This window comes from Apteryx mantelli, chromosome 2 (genome assembly GCF_036417845.1).
Source record: "Apteryx mantelli isolate bAptMan1 chromosome 2, bAptMan1.hap1, whole genome shotgun sequence".
Lineage (NCBI taxonomy): Eukaryota > Metazoa > Chordata > Aves > Apterygiformes > Apterygidae > Apteryx > Apteryx mantelli.
The window spans coordinates 16117151-16133770 of record NC_089979.1 but is presented as its reverse complement, the minus strand read 5'-3'; positions in this window follow the sequence as shown (position 1 = coordinate 16133770).

Here is a 16620-nt window from a genome sequence, read left to right as displayed (position 1 = left end):
ACTTGCCTGTGCAGAGACTGCGATGATATATTGTAGATCCTTAGCAGGCTGCAGTAACAAAGACTTACATGAAAGCTTTAAGCACTGCTGGAACACCACTATATACAAGAGAACCCAGTTAAAATATCACAGTAAGATTTCTTCATGTAATCTTAAATGCTCGAGAGACTTGGGAGACGATCTTATGTGTCTGCACAAACCGACGCAGTGAAAATCTCAGCAAATAGTAATTTTCTAGATTTACTGCATGACAGGAACATCAGGTGGTAAGTTAAATAATGCAAGGCACAGAAATTGAGTAAAAATCTTCCTATGATCCTGCTCATCACAGAAATATGAGCAGCTGCTTCCCACTGCAATTCTTATTTGCTTCTAAGCCTCCCCAGCTGGGATAAGTGAAAGCCTTATCACGGTCATTGACAATCTGACAGCATCTGAAATGCAGGATGAGTCGCTCCCCTGTACAGCAGGGAGGAACAGAAACTTCCTTTGGAGGTATTGACAGCAGGCAGCATGTTTCTCACTTTAATTTCCCATTGCAGTGTGCTGTGACTGCTGACGGAGAGTGCTTTACATCGGCAGAGAGAGTGAGGCAGGATCACGCCCGTGTCTCTTGCATTCTTCAGTGAAGGTTAACATATAAAGTCTGAGCCTGTGATCCTTCTTATGGCACGGTGGCTTTTCAAAAGACAGGCAAAGGGATCCTCCTAAAAGATAAATGATTGAGTCCTCTGAGACTGACCCTGTCAAAGTCAGCGGTGACGTTCCCACACTCCACCCCATAAGTAATGCCATGAATGCTGGAAAGACTGACTGAAAAGACAGTCACCAGTTTGGACACCTCGAGGGCCACATTTGCAAGTGCTGAGCACCTTCATTTAGGGCTATATTTTTAAACTTGATCAGCTCACAGTGAGACACCTTGGCACAGATGAGCAAGTTCAATATGATCACTCGTACCAGTAAGGTATTTCATTTTGGGTGCTGAATTCTACAGAAAGCAGGATGTTTACAGTGTGCAAGACTGGTTTAAAAATCACTTTTATGGTAGATTAAAGAGTTCCAAGTGTGGACAGAGGAATAGCTTACTATGGAGAAAAGAAAGTGCAATTCATCTTTCAATATTTATTTGTATATTAATTCCAAGACAGCAATGAGAAAAAAAGAGGAAAAAGAAAACAAGGAGAAAGGGAGACATACTGTAAGCAGAAGAGCAGTTTCTGTTGAGAGATAGTCAGACATATCTTCTTCTTGTACAGGTGGACAAGGAGCATAAATGAGATGTTAAAAATTCCATGAAAAGACTAAGTCAGCAGGCCCACTCTGTAAAGATGCTCAGTGACATGCCTGGTACATAATCAATAGGGATTTCTTAAGGCCCAGTCTCAGCAGTTACTTAATTCCTCTATAATCAGAGTTCAAATAAAGCTCTCCTTCAAACCTTGCTGGATGTGCTCAGCCTCTAACAGGATGGATCCCTACATATATAGGTAAATATACCCGCGTAAAAATGGGGAGCTGATCCCTTTTTAATTTATAGTAGTAGCAAAAATCCTTTGGTGTCCAAGAAGTGCAGGATTGGGCTCAAAAAAAGAACTGTTTTTTTAATGATACTAAGTGGAATGGTCTATGCAGCTGAACAAAATCATCCAGAGACTTTCACGTGAATATACACAGCTGACAGGCTCCTGTGCCATGAGACATACACCCATGTGTGCATGTGTGCCTGTGTGTGTGTGTGCGTGCACAAGGGAATGTTAAATTGTTTTATACCAGAGAACATTTAAGCAGGAAACATAAGTAACAGGTATTATGACTAATAAACTAATCCATTTCAATCTGTGTTTTTCAAACAAAACATATTTCTTGAACAGTCATAACCTGATACAGCGTCTTGTCAAAGGCACTGAGTAAAGTATTGGATTTTTTGTTTCCTGGTAATATCACTATAATTTATGTTCCCATAACAGAAAAGTTAGAAGCCTGTTCATCAAGCAGATTGTGTCTGGGTGAGATTTTATGCTAATAAGTTAGAATTCTAAGTTTGATTTATTTGATTGATAATATAAAAAGAGTAACAGTGAAAAGAGAAAAACATTTTTAATATACTGCTCTGCAGTCTCTGCAGTAAACCAGCAGATGAACTATGAAATTTATTTTTTAGATTTCATTAGGATTGTATTAAAATGTATGAAAGATTATTACCCATATAGGTAAAATAAAAAAGGATCTGTCCATTGTGACAATTACAATTTTTTAAAAATCCTTTGGGGTTGGCATTTGTTGGCAGATTGGAAAAGCTGGCTCGACTTAGAGTCAAACTACAGTAGATGCAATAATTTATAGCATCTGAATGGTAAAACAGTATTCCAGTATTTAAATTAGCCTTTAATAGATGGCATGAATCATTTTCATACTCATGCTTTTGCACATCGGACTGCACTGCTAGAAATACAATGTTCTTGGTGACATTGTTTAAGGGTATAATCTTATATTGCTGCTTCAATAAGTTTCCAAGGGCTGCAGAAAATGAGATGGGGTACACTGAACAAACTAATGCAAAAAACTTATTACAAATAAAGCATTGCTCAGCTGCTTAGATAACTCTTTTGGAAAAAGAAGAGAGCTTTGAGTTACATTTCTATCACAACAGCAGTATTCCAAAAATTATTTTTAATCAAAAGTAAAAGAGAAGAAAGACAAATTGTATCCAAAGCCAAGTTTGTGACTTCTTGCAAAACAGTAACTTTGAACAATTACTGTTTGTAATGTGATAAAGTATAATGTAAATTTAATGGCTTTCAAGACACAAGCTATTAAATAACACACAAATCTGGTAAATCCATTTGAAAAGCCAGTTGCTAGGCTCCTAGATCTTGCTACACATTCAGAAACTGCAAGTTTAATTTCCAGCACCCCCAGTTGGGATTCAGAACTCAGCAAAAACAATGGCTTGCTTTAAGGTTTTACATACCAGTCTGGAGAGTCACTATTCCAGGAGACTGCCAATACATACAGAGACAAATGCATGCAAGTAGGGAAAGCTGCATGGAGGGCAGGATGAAAGGCTGCCTCATCTCTGCTAACCTCCTGCACCTCGGTGTGCAGCCAGCCCAGCTGCCATGGCAGGGCTGGGAGAGAGCTTCGCCTGAAGTCATTCCCCAGCCATTGGCTGGACCAAGACTGAGCTGAAGGAGGGTAAAAAATATAGTATGTGGGGAAAAATTGTTAAACCTTTCTTTACTGAGGAACAATGAAAAATGCCCAGTAGACAATAGTACCAGTAGACCAAGTGATCCATAAATATGTTTCAGTTCCACAATGAAAATGGGATAAACTACAAAATATTTTATCATTCTGACCAAAATGCAGACTGACTACCTACCAGTTGCAGTAAAATAGCCACAGAGTACCTGTCTAACCAGTTTTATTCCCATTTGGTTATCTCACAACTATCATGGACAAATACTAAGTCCCCTTAGTACCAGCCAGTAAGTATTCTCAGCCTACTCAGCTGAAATGTGTTTGAATTTTTAAGAGTTTGGGCTTGAGGTATTCGCTGATGAAAATTCAGGAGCTGTTATTAAAATCCATGAAAGAATCAATCGTTGTTTCATGAGAAACTACAAAGATAGCAGTTTTCTTGGCTGATATGACTCAGGTGCATCTCTTATTATGCAGTTTATTTTATACAGATACATGGTTTGAACTAGCAGAGCAGAAGCAACCCCTCCTCTCCCGTGATACCTGCTTTATTAACTCCTGAGAGGAAAGCAGAATCAGTGGTAAACTCAGCGCTGGTACATTCCTGTGACTGCTACTGTACTTTGCAATCTTGCATTTAGACTTTCTACTCATTTCCTGGAATTTATGATGCTGGATGTCTGATCCTTTCTCAGTATAATTTTTTGGCCCTGGCCCCTCTTTTGCAAACACCCTATCTCTGAAATGATGTCTCCAATCAGCAAACAAAAGATGTCCTAGAAAGGTTATATTTCTGCTCTGTGATATCATCAAACAGCAGGGTTGCAAAGCTACAATTTAAAGCTGGATGCTGAATGAAAAGTCAGTTCAAATATCTCTGCTTGGCCAGTGACAACAAAGCCTCGGGGTGAAAATGTGGCTTCAGAACAAGCCATTTAAATATTGTCTATCGACTCCGCTCCACAGACAGGTTATTTGGGTGAGTGTTCCAGCTACCAGACGCCACCACTTTCACTTGACTACCATCCTTTTTCCACACATGGGTAAGTGGAATGTCCAAGAATATCAAGACTGATGTTATATGTCTTTTCTTTTTTTTAAATGCAAGTGTTTTATATATTCAAGACAGTATAAGTCAAGATTGTCAGGCCACAACAAGAAAAAAAAAAATCACTGTGAGAGAATATTTCTTCTAACATCGAAGCAGCAGCTTTATCAAGTAAAAACAAAGCTGTTTTCTGTCCAAAGCTCCTGTGCCCATTTCACTGCAGAGTTCTGCCCAGAATCCTTCCCAACGCTTCCTAGTGACTCCTTGTTGCTTCAGCAAACACGTCCAAACATAATCAAACCTAAAAGCATTATTAACTCCTGAATTTGCTGTAATAATTTTGAAAGAATAATGACAAGCTCCTCTGCTAAGATCCCAGTCTGGTTTGCTGCTACACTGTGGAGGTGGATATTCCTGGGCGCGATATCATCTTAGAAATGATTAAGAGAAACCAAAGTATTTCCCTACATGACATGAGGATTCACTGCTGGTACATTGTTTGTATCTTTCATTTCACTTCTCTCTTTTAGAGAAAGGCATGCCTCTCTCTAAGGGCAAAGCAAACAACGTTTTTACCAAATCTGACATTATCAGTGAAGTAAACAGTGACGAATGAAATGACAAGAGAGGGCTAAAAGTTTGGATTAGATTTTGTGCACCTGAGTCCTAAAGTTGGGATCTGAATTCAGTCTTAACTTCACCAAAGTTTGGGTTGTTCGAATTTAAGGCAAATTTTCTTTTCGACGCAATCCGATCATTTCCTCATTTGTACATGTCTCGTCAATAGGCTAATATGATCATTTACGTATATCTTAAGCTATCAGCTAAAAGTATATAGTAAACTTGAAAATCACATTTCTGTCTGAATATTTTGAAGGAGTTATAGTCATAAGTAAAAGCTAAGGCCCCGGTTTAGAAACACTTATGTTCACACGCAGTTTTTTCACCTCTCTGAGTAATCCCACTGAAATGAACTCTCTAGGCATTTTCTAATTTGCTAAAAATACATTTATGGACTTCAGCAGGGAAAGGGAGAAAAGCTCAGAATACTTTGCTTTACTGAGGATCTATCTTAAAATGGAAATTATTGAAATGCTTGTTGACCATGACTAGAATAAGAATTTTATTTAAATTTCCTAAGTCTGAAAAAATGAAGCTGACGGTCTTTAAAAGTGTCCAGCCAGATCACAGGTACAGAACTGCAAATTGTTACAAACTGTTACAGATATCTTCTTAGGCAAGGTCTGAGAAATAATACAGAAATAATTTGTAAGACAAAGTGATATAGCTGACAGATATGCTTTTGGGCACAAAAATATTTTTTTAATACGGAGAATTTATATCCATTATTTGCAACTGCTCTGCCAGCCACTACAGACTGTTTACTCACTTACACATGGAACAAAGAACTGGAGAAAAAAAAAAGGAGAATTTGAGATACAACTGTAATGAAAAGGAGAAGTTGACTTTTTTATTTTACATAAAAACACCTATATAACACATACGTAGATAGTCTGGTTTCTGAGAGCCTCACAAAATCTTAATAAAAAGACAGGACTTTTCTTGAAAGAAAAATTTTGTTCCAAAAGTTTAGTCACTTTCTTTAAGGAAGTATTTTGCAATGTCTCTTCATTTTCTAGCTTCTCTGCAAACTGGGGATACCGCAGTAGACACTATTCTTGTGGTATTTATAATCCAGTCAAAATGAAAAAATACTGGAAACCTCTCACTACAAGAAGTTTGTACTAGGCAAAAATAAAAGGAAAACATTAAAGTCTGTTCTGCACAAACAAAATAACTCCATGTCCTGTTCTTCTATCTAGAAACATTAATAACTCGGACAAGTGCCCAGCTGACTTTGAGATGAAGTGGCTCCTGGATCACAGCAAAAACTAATTTGCCAAACACTCAGTGGACTGAGAAAGAACTGAATTATTCACTTTACTTTTAATTCCTAAAATTGACTTACTTGCTGCAAACAGCCTGGCAGAGGATGTATAACTTTGTTGTCAGAGCCCTGCTGGAACTCGATGTTTCTCTTATTTGGTGCATTTTTCTGAGACATACGAAAGTATGTGTATGCAGCTCCTTGCGAGAAGCTTCATGGCTCTGAATACTTAAAATTTCCTCTGGCAGAAGAAAGCTTTTTCCCCAAACTGGGTAAACATAAAATAATCAACAATACAATTCTGCAAAGACACTTTTCAAAACAGCTCTTTTTTTGAAGGAAAATATTGTTAGGCATCTTTTGTCTGTGCTTTGCAAATGCAGTATATCCCGCCTGCTCTTAAAACAGCAGTTTCTGGAACTCTAATTATTGTTTAAAGGATAATAATCTTCCTTCTGCATATTGGTACAGCAGCCTACTTAAATGCTGAGGAGAAAGAGTTCCTATGAAAGTTACAGCTCTTGCTGGAGGAGCAGTAGTATGCATTTTGAGTCTGAAATAGAAGTTGTTACAATGTCACCAGCTGCAGTAAAGGTCCACTGGTGAGCTAGATTCAAGTTGTTCTTTAGTTATGAGCAAATTTTCATTATGCAAATGAAATCCACAAGGTTACTGTGTTAACCTCCAAATCCTCCTCAGAGCTCACGCCAGTCTCACAGCCAGATCAGATGTTGCTGATCGACCATGATAATCTCATTTTTGAAGACTGAACAACACTTACTTGATGCATTGGTTCCTCATGCCCCTCCTATGAATCATTCTCACTGCTGTATCATGAAATAAAACCTCAATCTGTTACAGGTGGGACTGCGACCACGTTTAGGATGATGAGGGCCCTCTGTCAGGCAGAAACTCTAGGCAGCACAAAGCAATAAATAACAACCAGTTCTAATACGAGGACGATAGCATGGGGCCCACATTTGCTTGAACTCAGATCTGAAAAGCCATGCTGTAATGTCAAGCAAATCCCTTAGAAACTTTTAAAAAGACCATTTAAAGTGTAACATTTATGCGCTTTTAACAGAGATGGACATTCCTAATTCGAAAAACTTGCTGAGTAAGCAAAGTCCTTTCTCATTATTCGATATAATGTGTACACACCTAAAGAAAAGACGTTTGTGTCACATCAGGCAATTCTCAATAACACACTCACTTAATAACTCTGAGGCAAAATACTGCAACCAATTTAATACAAGTATGATTAAGCACTGGACATCGTTTCCTCCTTATGGCATTCAGGAACCTCTCAGAGCTAAACAGAAAGGAACAGAGATTTTTTTCTCCTCAGCACATAAATTATTACACTCTCAGGACATAAAATAATATTTATAAACCCCAAGTAGCTGTTAGGATTAATAAGAGACTATCTATCTGTCCACTTGACTGGTATAAAGCATGGTCCAATTCCCTTGCTCACCTCCAGGCCACCACTGCAAAGCCAACCACGAGCCAAAATGGCTAAAGATCGGTATTATTCACTTGCTGTTTGGCTATTTGAATTCTTTTTGGCCTATGACTAACAGATCTGAGTGACTCTGCCACAGAAGGAAGAGGGGCGAATACCAAAGGCAAAATCAGGCTCTTCTACTCAGGAGTGTTGTTTTAGAGATGTTCAGGCCAACACACACACACGTGTGCACAGTCACACACACACGGGCACAAACACATGCACGCCCTGTCATACAGATAAGAGGAGTCTGGTTTGCAAAACCCAATGCTGATTTTCCATGGAAACTTTTGAAAGGATTTTTTGTTTAATATGAGATCACTGACTGGATTGGAGTGTCTCAGCTAGGTGAGCAGGCAGAGCAACATAACCTACAGTCGCAGTCCATAGTCAAACCAGTCACAGAATACCAAATACCATTGAACCACAAGGTAGCTGAAACAGTGCCTTTATGGCAGCGTTATATATTTTTTTCCTTCTCCCTACATAGAAAAGGACAGTTTGGCCTGAGTCACAACGTAAATGTAATACAGCAAGACAAACTTGACTGATGAGCATAAGAATAGAGCAGTGCTTCATTTAATCAAATGCTTTTATAAGAAACTAATGTAAATTAAAATGCTGAAAGGAAAAATCAAAGTTACCTAGGCTGCTTGAACCTGCTTTAAAAGCATACCAACACCCATATCCACACCCTTTTTTTAACTTCTTTAGTTCCTCCTGGAACTATAATACAGTTTTTTATAATTAAATAAAAACCACAAACCAGACCTTTTGAGCAAGATTGTACTTTACATTAACAAAATGCTCCCTCATGAGTGAGTCAGTCTGGGATGCCCATTAATGGCTAACAGCTCCGTTAAAAAGGGTGAGCAAAAAGGCCCTAGAATGTTTTATTGTTTAACGTGAAAGCACCCAGAACAATGGACAAGCATTTTTTTCTGTGAATCAAAATAATCACATTTAATTAATTAAATGCACACAGCATCTGATTCTGTAGCTGTTCTGTGCATGGAAGTCAAGTGGGTTTAATAAGATGAAACACAATAAAATCAATTAGTGCATTTGCTTCTAACCTACAAAACGAGGGCAGAGTGTTTGCTTGCATATAAGCTTGCTCCTGAATGAGTATCTGTAGTCTCCAGTGACAGCTACTCCAGATAGTTTTTTTTTTTAGAACTGGCTACCAGTTATGGATATCTCTGGCTTTAGATGCCAGACCAGAAACACCCTGAGTCAAAAAGCAGGAGTTTACCCAAAATGCCACCTGAATTCAGTGGAATTCTGAGGTCATTTGTATCCCTGGAAAACAAGCCAAAGTGCCAAAAGGCAGACAACCCAGAACAGAGAAAAACTATTTCTGAAATATCTAGCTTTAGACTATATGTTGTGTTCCTTCCACATTTAGTCAAATTTTCAAGAAATTGGACTGTTTATCCTGAGTGCAGATATGATCAGAACAGTACAGAGTATGAAACTAGTTGAATTTCCAAGAAAAAAGTAGTAGTTCAGGAGCTATTTATTCATCTAGTCAATATGATTGCTTCCCCACTGAAAAGAAATCAGAGAATTATAATACCAATATCCTGATCATGCAGTACGCCTACTGGGAACTCTATTAATTGTGCTTTTGTCTACTGGATATATCAGCCTATAGTACAAGGGCAGGGACTGATTTTCCACCACTTGTTTGAAAAGAAAATAATCAGGTCATCTGAAGACTAGAATACATTTACAACTCTCTTCTCATCCCACCCTAGGTAAAGCCAAGCTTTAGCTGTTAGTTTATCTTGAAGGAGAGGATGATTTAATGCAAGAAAAGGAGTAGATAGGTAACCAATAAATACCTTGTAGAATAGCTGTTGCCATTTGGAATTAACACATAGCAACCAAATATTTATAGGGGAAAAAAAAACACTCTGAAACACAGCTTTTGCAAATGACCAGTCCTAGAGATAAACCAGCTTCTCTCCCTCTAAGACTGAAATGCTATATGCTACCAGGCAAAAAGACAACCCACCCTGTCAGCAGATGAGGCTTTGAGAAAAGCTCAGCTGAGCAGGGAAGATCAGAGTAGATTATAAGACCTCATTCCTCCAAATCATTTACATAAGAAAGCAAATTTACACCATGAGCCAAACCTGCGGAAATGGAACATGGATCATGGCATGAGGTGTTGGGGGAGACTCAAGTGCTGGGTGCTGTTTCAGGGACAGGGCACAGACCTTGCTCTGGCGCAAAGCCGCCAGTGCGCAGAGCCAGCCTGCCGACTCTGTGCTGGAGTGGAGGAAGAGCGCTCCCGTGCAGCCCCAGCCTCGGCTCCGCTGAAATACGTACGCGGTGTCCATTTGGAGGGCTGACGCACCTGGCTTCTGGCTCTGGCCAACGGCATTGCGGCTGCCCACTAGCTACGGTCTGGTGGACCATGTGAAGCAAGTCTATGCTCTTATTTTCAGATTCTACTTTCATCAATAGCAATTGGAGTTCAGGATCCTGCAAGGAGGAGGCAGGGCAATAAGTAGGATCACAACCCTAGACTTCAGGAGAGCAAACTTTGGCCTCTTCAGTGATCTACTTGGAGGAATCCCATGGGTTAGGGCCCTAGAAGGAAGGGGGGGGGGTCCAAGAGAGCTGGTTAATATTCAAACATCACTTCCTCCAAGCTCAAGATCAGTGTATCCCTATGAGTAGGAAGTCAAGCAAAGGAGGCAGGAGACCTGCATGGATGAGCAAGGAGCTCCTGGCAAAACTCAAGCAGAAGAAGGAAGTATACAGAAAGTGGAAAGGGGGACAGGCCACTTGGGAGGAATATAGGAATGTTGTCAGAGTATGCAGGGATGCGACGAGGAAGGCTAAGGCCCGTTTGGAATTAAATCTGGCGAGAGATGTCAAGGACAGCAAGAAGGGCTTCTTCAAATACATCAGTAGCAAAAGGAAGACTAGGGAAAATGTGGGCCCTTTGCTGAATGGGGTGGGTGCCCTGGTGACGAAGGATGCAGAGAAGGCAGAGTTACTGAATGCCGCCTTTGCTTCAGTCTTTACTGCTAAGGCAGTAAAGATTCCCTCAGGAATCCAAGACCCTGGAGACAAGAGAGAAAGTCTGGAGAAAGGAAGACTTTCCCTTGGTCAAGGAGGATCGGGTTAGAGATCATTTAGGCAAACTTGACACCCACAAATCCATGGGCCCCAATGGGATGCACCCACGAGTGCTGAGGGAGCTGGCGGACGTTATTGCTAAGCCACTCTCCATCATCTTTGAAAGGTCATGGAGAACAGGAGAGGTGCCTGAGGACTGGAAGAAAGCCAATGTCACCCCAGTCTTCAAAAAGGGCAAGAAGGAGGACCCAGGCAACTACAGGCCAGTCAGCCTCACCTGCATCCCTGGAAAGGTGATGGAGCAGCTCATCCTGGAGGCCATCTCCAAGCATGTGGAGGAAAAGAAGGTGATCAGGAGTAGTCAGCATGGCTTCACCAAGGGGAAATCATGCCTAACCAATCTGATAGCCTTCTATGATGGAATGACTGGCTGGGTAGATGAGGGGAGAGCAGTGGATGTTGTCTACCTAGACTTCAGCAAGGCTTTTGACACTGTCTCCCATAGCATCCTCATAGACAAGCTCAGGAAGTGTGGGTTAGATGAGTGGACAGTGAGGTGGATTGAGAACTGGCTGAATGGCAGAGCTCAGAGAGTTGTGATCAGTGGCACAGAGTCTAGTTGGAGGCCTGTAGCTAGCGGTGTCCCCCAGGGGTCAGTACTGGGTCCAGTCTTGTTCAACTTCTTCATCAGTGACCTGGATGAAGACACAGAGTGCACCCTCAGCAAGTTTGCTGACGATACAAAACTGGGAGGAGTGGCCGATACACCAGAGGGCTGTGCTGCCATTCAGAGAGACCTGGAGAGGCTGGAGAGGTGGGCGGAGAGGAACCTCATGAAGTTCAACAAAGGCAAGTGCAGGGTCCTGCACCTAGGGAGGAATAACCCCATGCACCAGGACAGGTTGGGGGTTGACCTGCTGGAAAGCAGCTCTGTGGAGAAGGACCTGGGAGTGCTGGTGGACACCAAGTCAAGCATGAGGCAGCAATGTGCCCTTGTGGCCAAGAAGGCCAATGGTATCCTGGGGTGCATCAGGAAGAGTGTTGCCAGCAGATCAAGGGAGGTGATTCTCCCCCTTTACTCAGCCCCGGTGAGGCCACATCTGGAGTACTGCGTCCAGTTCTGGGCTCCCCAGTACAAGCGGGATGTGGCACTACTCGAGCAAGTCCAGCGAAGGGCTACAAAGATGATTAGGGGACTGGAGCATCTCTCTTATGAGGAAAGGCTGAGAGAGCTGGGCCTGTTTAGCTTGGAGAAGAGAAGGCTGAGAGGAGATCTTATCAATGTGTACAAGTATCTGAAGGGAGGGTGTCGAGAGGATGGAGCCAGACTCTTTTCAGTGGTGCCCAGCGACAGGACACGAGGCAATGGGCACGAACTGAAGCACAGGAAGTTCCATCTGAACATGAGGAAAAACTTCTTCACTGTGAGGGTGACAGAGCACTGGCGCAGATTGCCTGGAGAGGTTGTGGAGTCTCCTTCTCTGGAGATATTCAAAACCCGCCTGGATGCAGTCCTGTGCAATGTGCTCTAGGTGACCCTGCTTAAGCAGGGGGGTTGGAGTTAGACGATCTCCAGAGGTCCCTTCCAACCTCAACCATTCTGTGATTCTGTGAAACTTCCATTCAGAACTAAAAGTAGAAAAGATCACCAAAATTGCTGTTTTCTGGATCTAGTAAGGAAGAAAAATATAAAATTTTCACCATGTCATTTTTGAAATAGTCAGTTTTGGTGTTAGGAGACAGGAAGCCACTCAGTTCTGAACTTTTAAAAGTAGATAAAGAGAAAAAAAGGAAATAACTTCTTTTTATTATCCACTTTCTTTCACTTTCCCCCCGCTCCTTGTGCACCAATTTCCAGTCAGAAAAGCCAGTACAGAAAGGACAAAAAGCAGTTGTTTGAAAAAAATGAGAAGTTGCAATATTGCAAAAAAGTGTATACTACATTTGCTGTTGAAAACTGGAAGACATCACTGAAGACTTTAAATGACATGGACTTACTTTTCCATGCAGATTCAGTAAATGCATAATCATATCAAATGTCACCTTATCAAACCCCAGTAATCTGATTCCTCTGTTTACAGACAATAATATGTGGAAGACTGTTGGTTCACTTCACTTTGCAAGCACTATATCCTTACAATTGCACAGCTCCTCAAGTTAGCTTTTTTATTCCTCCTAAGCGGTGGAGATGTTAGTATAAGAAAAGAGCAAGCCAGGGTCTAAGCTGGCCCTTCTTTGAGCAGGAAGCTAGGTCAGATGACCTCCAGAAGTCCCTTCCAAGCCATATTATTCTATAATTCTATCACCTGAAAATTGTATCAATAGTAGAAATAGTGTATTATGCCAGTCATTTTCAAAGGAACGACAATAAAATATGTATAGTATTCCACACAGTCATGTGTTCAGGAGATCTGTTATACATATAAACATTTCCAAATGTCTGCCACAACACATCTACCTGCACATTGTTTTCCTTACTGGAAATTTGTATTTACAATATCTTTCCCTCTGGAAACCCTGATACCTTGATTTTCATATACTAGATTTTTACAAATCCTAAGTGGTCACAACTCTGATTAAGGTTTTGAAGGTCAAGATCTCATAGCTTAATTTTTGGTTAACTTTCCTTTGTCTTACAATGTCTTTTTAGTTGAAGGGTTTTTTTGTAATAAGACCTTCCAGGGATGAAAGAAACAGAAACCTTCTGCAGCATAAAAAATTTCCCAGTATCCATGAAATACAAAATTGAAAGCTTTTGATGATAAAATTATATCCATTTTTGCATATAAAAATTACTCCTGGTCTGAGATGCTACTTTGGATGGGCATCGTTAGGGGAATAGATTTCATAATTAAAGAAGAAGGAGGAAATAATTCTCTGTCTGATTAAAGTTTACAAAATGACAGTAGTCAGGTAAACGTAGTTTGTGAAGTCCAAGAGAAAGAACTGAAAGGGCAGAGCTGAAGGGAACAAAGGTGAATATTCTTAACATTTAGTTTTGTAAGTTACCGAAGATATTTTAATTTTGTATGTATGGTAAATATATCACATTTCCTCCTTCTTTGCTCCTTTGACCAAATCTCCACCCTTGGAGATATTCATAATGCGACTGGACAAGTTCCTGAAGACCTGCTGCAACTGGACCAGCTTTGAGCACGAGATTAGACTAGCCATTCCCTTCCAGCCTACTTGGTCCATGGTTATAGCTTACTACTTTTTGCTCATCTCCATCTACTTTGAGGTCATCTCACCCATTAACCTGCCAACTCATGTTTTCCCCAAAACACAGTTAGCTAGAGTGCAATCTAAGATCAACATTTACTACCATGCTAAATTTTATCAGGCTCAATAAACCTAATGATCTTGGCTAAGCTTTTCATTCATCAATACTCTTCAGTTTATCTTATCACACTATGTACTGTTGATGCCTGTGAATAAAATGGCGCTTAGGGCATGTATAAGAAAGGTACCAAGTTCTCAAAACTCAAGATTATAGGAAGTAACTCAAAATCATAGTGCAGTGGCAGCTTCTAAACAGTTTCCTTAATAAGTGTCTAGCATGCATATCTTAAAACTTTGGGTTTGGCAGCAGTATGCTACTTGAGTTTGCACTCGTTTATCTGGAAAATGAAGTGATATGTCAACATCATTAAATTGGCACTTCTGGAAGGTTGTGAGGGAAAACTTTTTAGCCTGAGATAGGAATATAAATGGTATGTTCTGATAACGTTGCTAGTTTCATTCCACATTTGCAGAAAACAGGCATCTAAGCTGACCATTGAGCGATTCTTTTTTCCTGTTTTTGTATTTTACTCACCAAAAACTCAGATTCAAGTTAACTTAAACGATTTTTGAGTCTTCTGAATTTGTCACAACTTTTTGGTTTAAAAAAAACTCTTAAAGAATTTTTCAAAAATCTAAATATTTTGTTGTGCTATGTCCAAAATAAAATGTTTTGATCTCTCATTTTTGTCAGTTCATTTAGAAATTTGTCTACATTTTTTAACTGAAGGAAATATAACAAGGCATTGAAAATGACAAGTTTTGCTTGAACCAAGATGAATTTTTTTTCATTTCTGTAAAAGAATAAAAAAGTTCATTTTGGGGTAAGGTAAAAAAAAAACTGTTTTTTTCAGTTCAACAACGAACTGAAAAAGCAATTATTCATACAGCTCTATTTAACCTATTCATTCTGTTTCATGGACACTGTCTCTGAAGCTGCTTCATATTGTTCTAACAAATGAGAAAGCCAAAAAGCAATGGAATGGGGCAGATCTGTAAACTAGGTGCCCTCTTTGAGTACTCACTGATATGCATAGAATAACGATATTATTTTGAATAGCAGCTATTATCCAGCTTGTTTATGTCTGCTTTGAATGCTCTTAGAGAAAGCACATTTTTGGCACACATAAACACCAAAGTGCTACTAGTTCATGACCCTGTTCATTCATTATTGAAATGCATCACCCCAAGCACCTGGGAAAAAAATAACTTAGCCTCACGTCCTGAAGTTAATCTAGCTATTAAGGTATCAAAGAATTTGGCATTGAGTTAATAAATCATTCTAGTAAGCATTGTTATGAAGTAGGGTGCAGAAAGAAGCAAATAACCCCATGGAAATCAATCTGTCAAGGGCTGAAATGAATTACTGTAAAATGGTATATGTTTTAACTGCTTCTCAGCTGTTTTGAGTGCTGAGCCATAAAAGTACAGACCTTTTCTATCCACTGCAGACCAGATAGTGTCAATATGTCCAACTTCAGGGCAGATTATTTATAACAGAGCAAGAATGGCAATAAAAGATATGCTTATAAGCTGGATAAGCAAATTGAAAAACTGATGAAGCTCCTTGATGCTATTGTAAGAAAGGCGTGTTAGAAATACTTAAGATAAAAGATAGTTCTACCTGGGTTAGAATTAGTTGGCAAGGTAAGGTTGTTATAATGCTTGAGCAATGCATAATATATTTTCACCATAGCCTTGCTAATGGAAGGCACAACATTAGCAAGCTCAGAATATGAATGTGGTGAGCTGAGAAGGTTAATTACCAAATTACGCATAAGGAAGATCCAAACCACATGCTCTGCACGTGTCTGAAATCGATGATGCACCTATTCCCCCATCGAGGATGAAAATTTACCTTGTGCAAGGACTGACTTCATTACAAAGGCTTAATATTAACACTTGAAAGAACTATCATCAAGGGGCATTGACCTCCTGTCTGTTCTGACTGCAAAGGCATCCTGCTGTTGAATTATACGTAGCTATATTTATGCTCTAATTTAAATATCATTTAATATTTAACTTGCTGTTAGACACTTGCATAGTTAACTGCATGGTCATCTTCTGTTCACTAATTCTGCAAGTTTCGGGGCCACAGAACACAGCTTGAATTGGCTTCCCTGTGAACTTTGTACCTTCACTTATAGGAGATTACTTTTCTAAATCTGAAGAAAGATTAAGTCATCTTCATCCTTTAAAAAAAAGACTAATATCCTATCTGCCAAGGACCCAAAGGCACTCCCTTTCACTTGGAAGTGCAAATTAAAGAAATGAATTTAGTTTTCTTAGATTATTTGAAACTTCAATCACTTGGATGTTTATTAGGTACAGGAAAGACATTGCGAAGATTTTTTTTTTTATGCATTTTGTTAGGTAAGATGTTAAATTAGCCACCTGAGTAGGAAAGAAAAGGGAAAGTCGCAAAATATTAATAGTCTGTAGTACATCTTGTTCTAGTACATGTCTTTGGGAGAAAGAAGAAAATTTTGGTGGTCTAATCTTCCTAGTACATCCTTCTCCTGGAGGGGACAGAGAAGCAAATACTCCCTTGGGAAAACAAAGCATCTCTGTCTACACTGCATGGTGGAGGGGAGG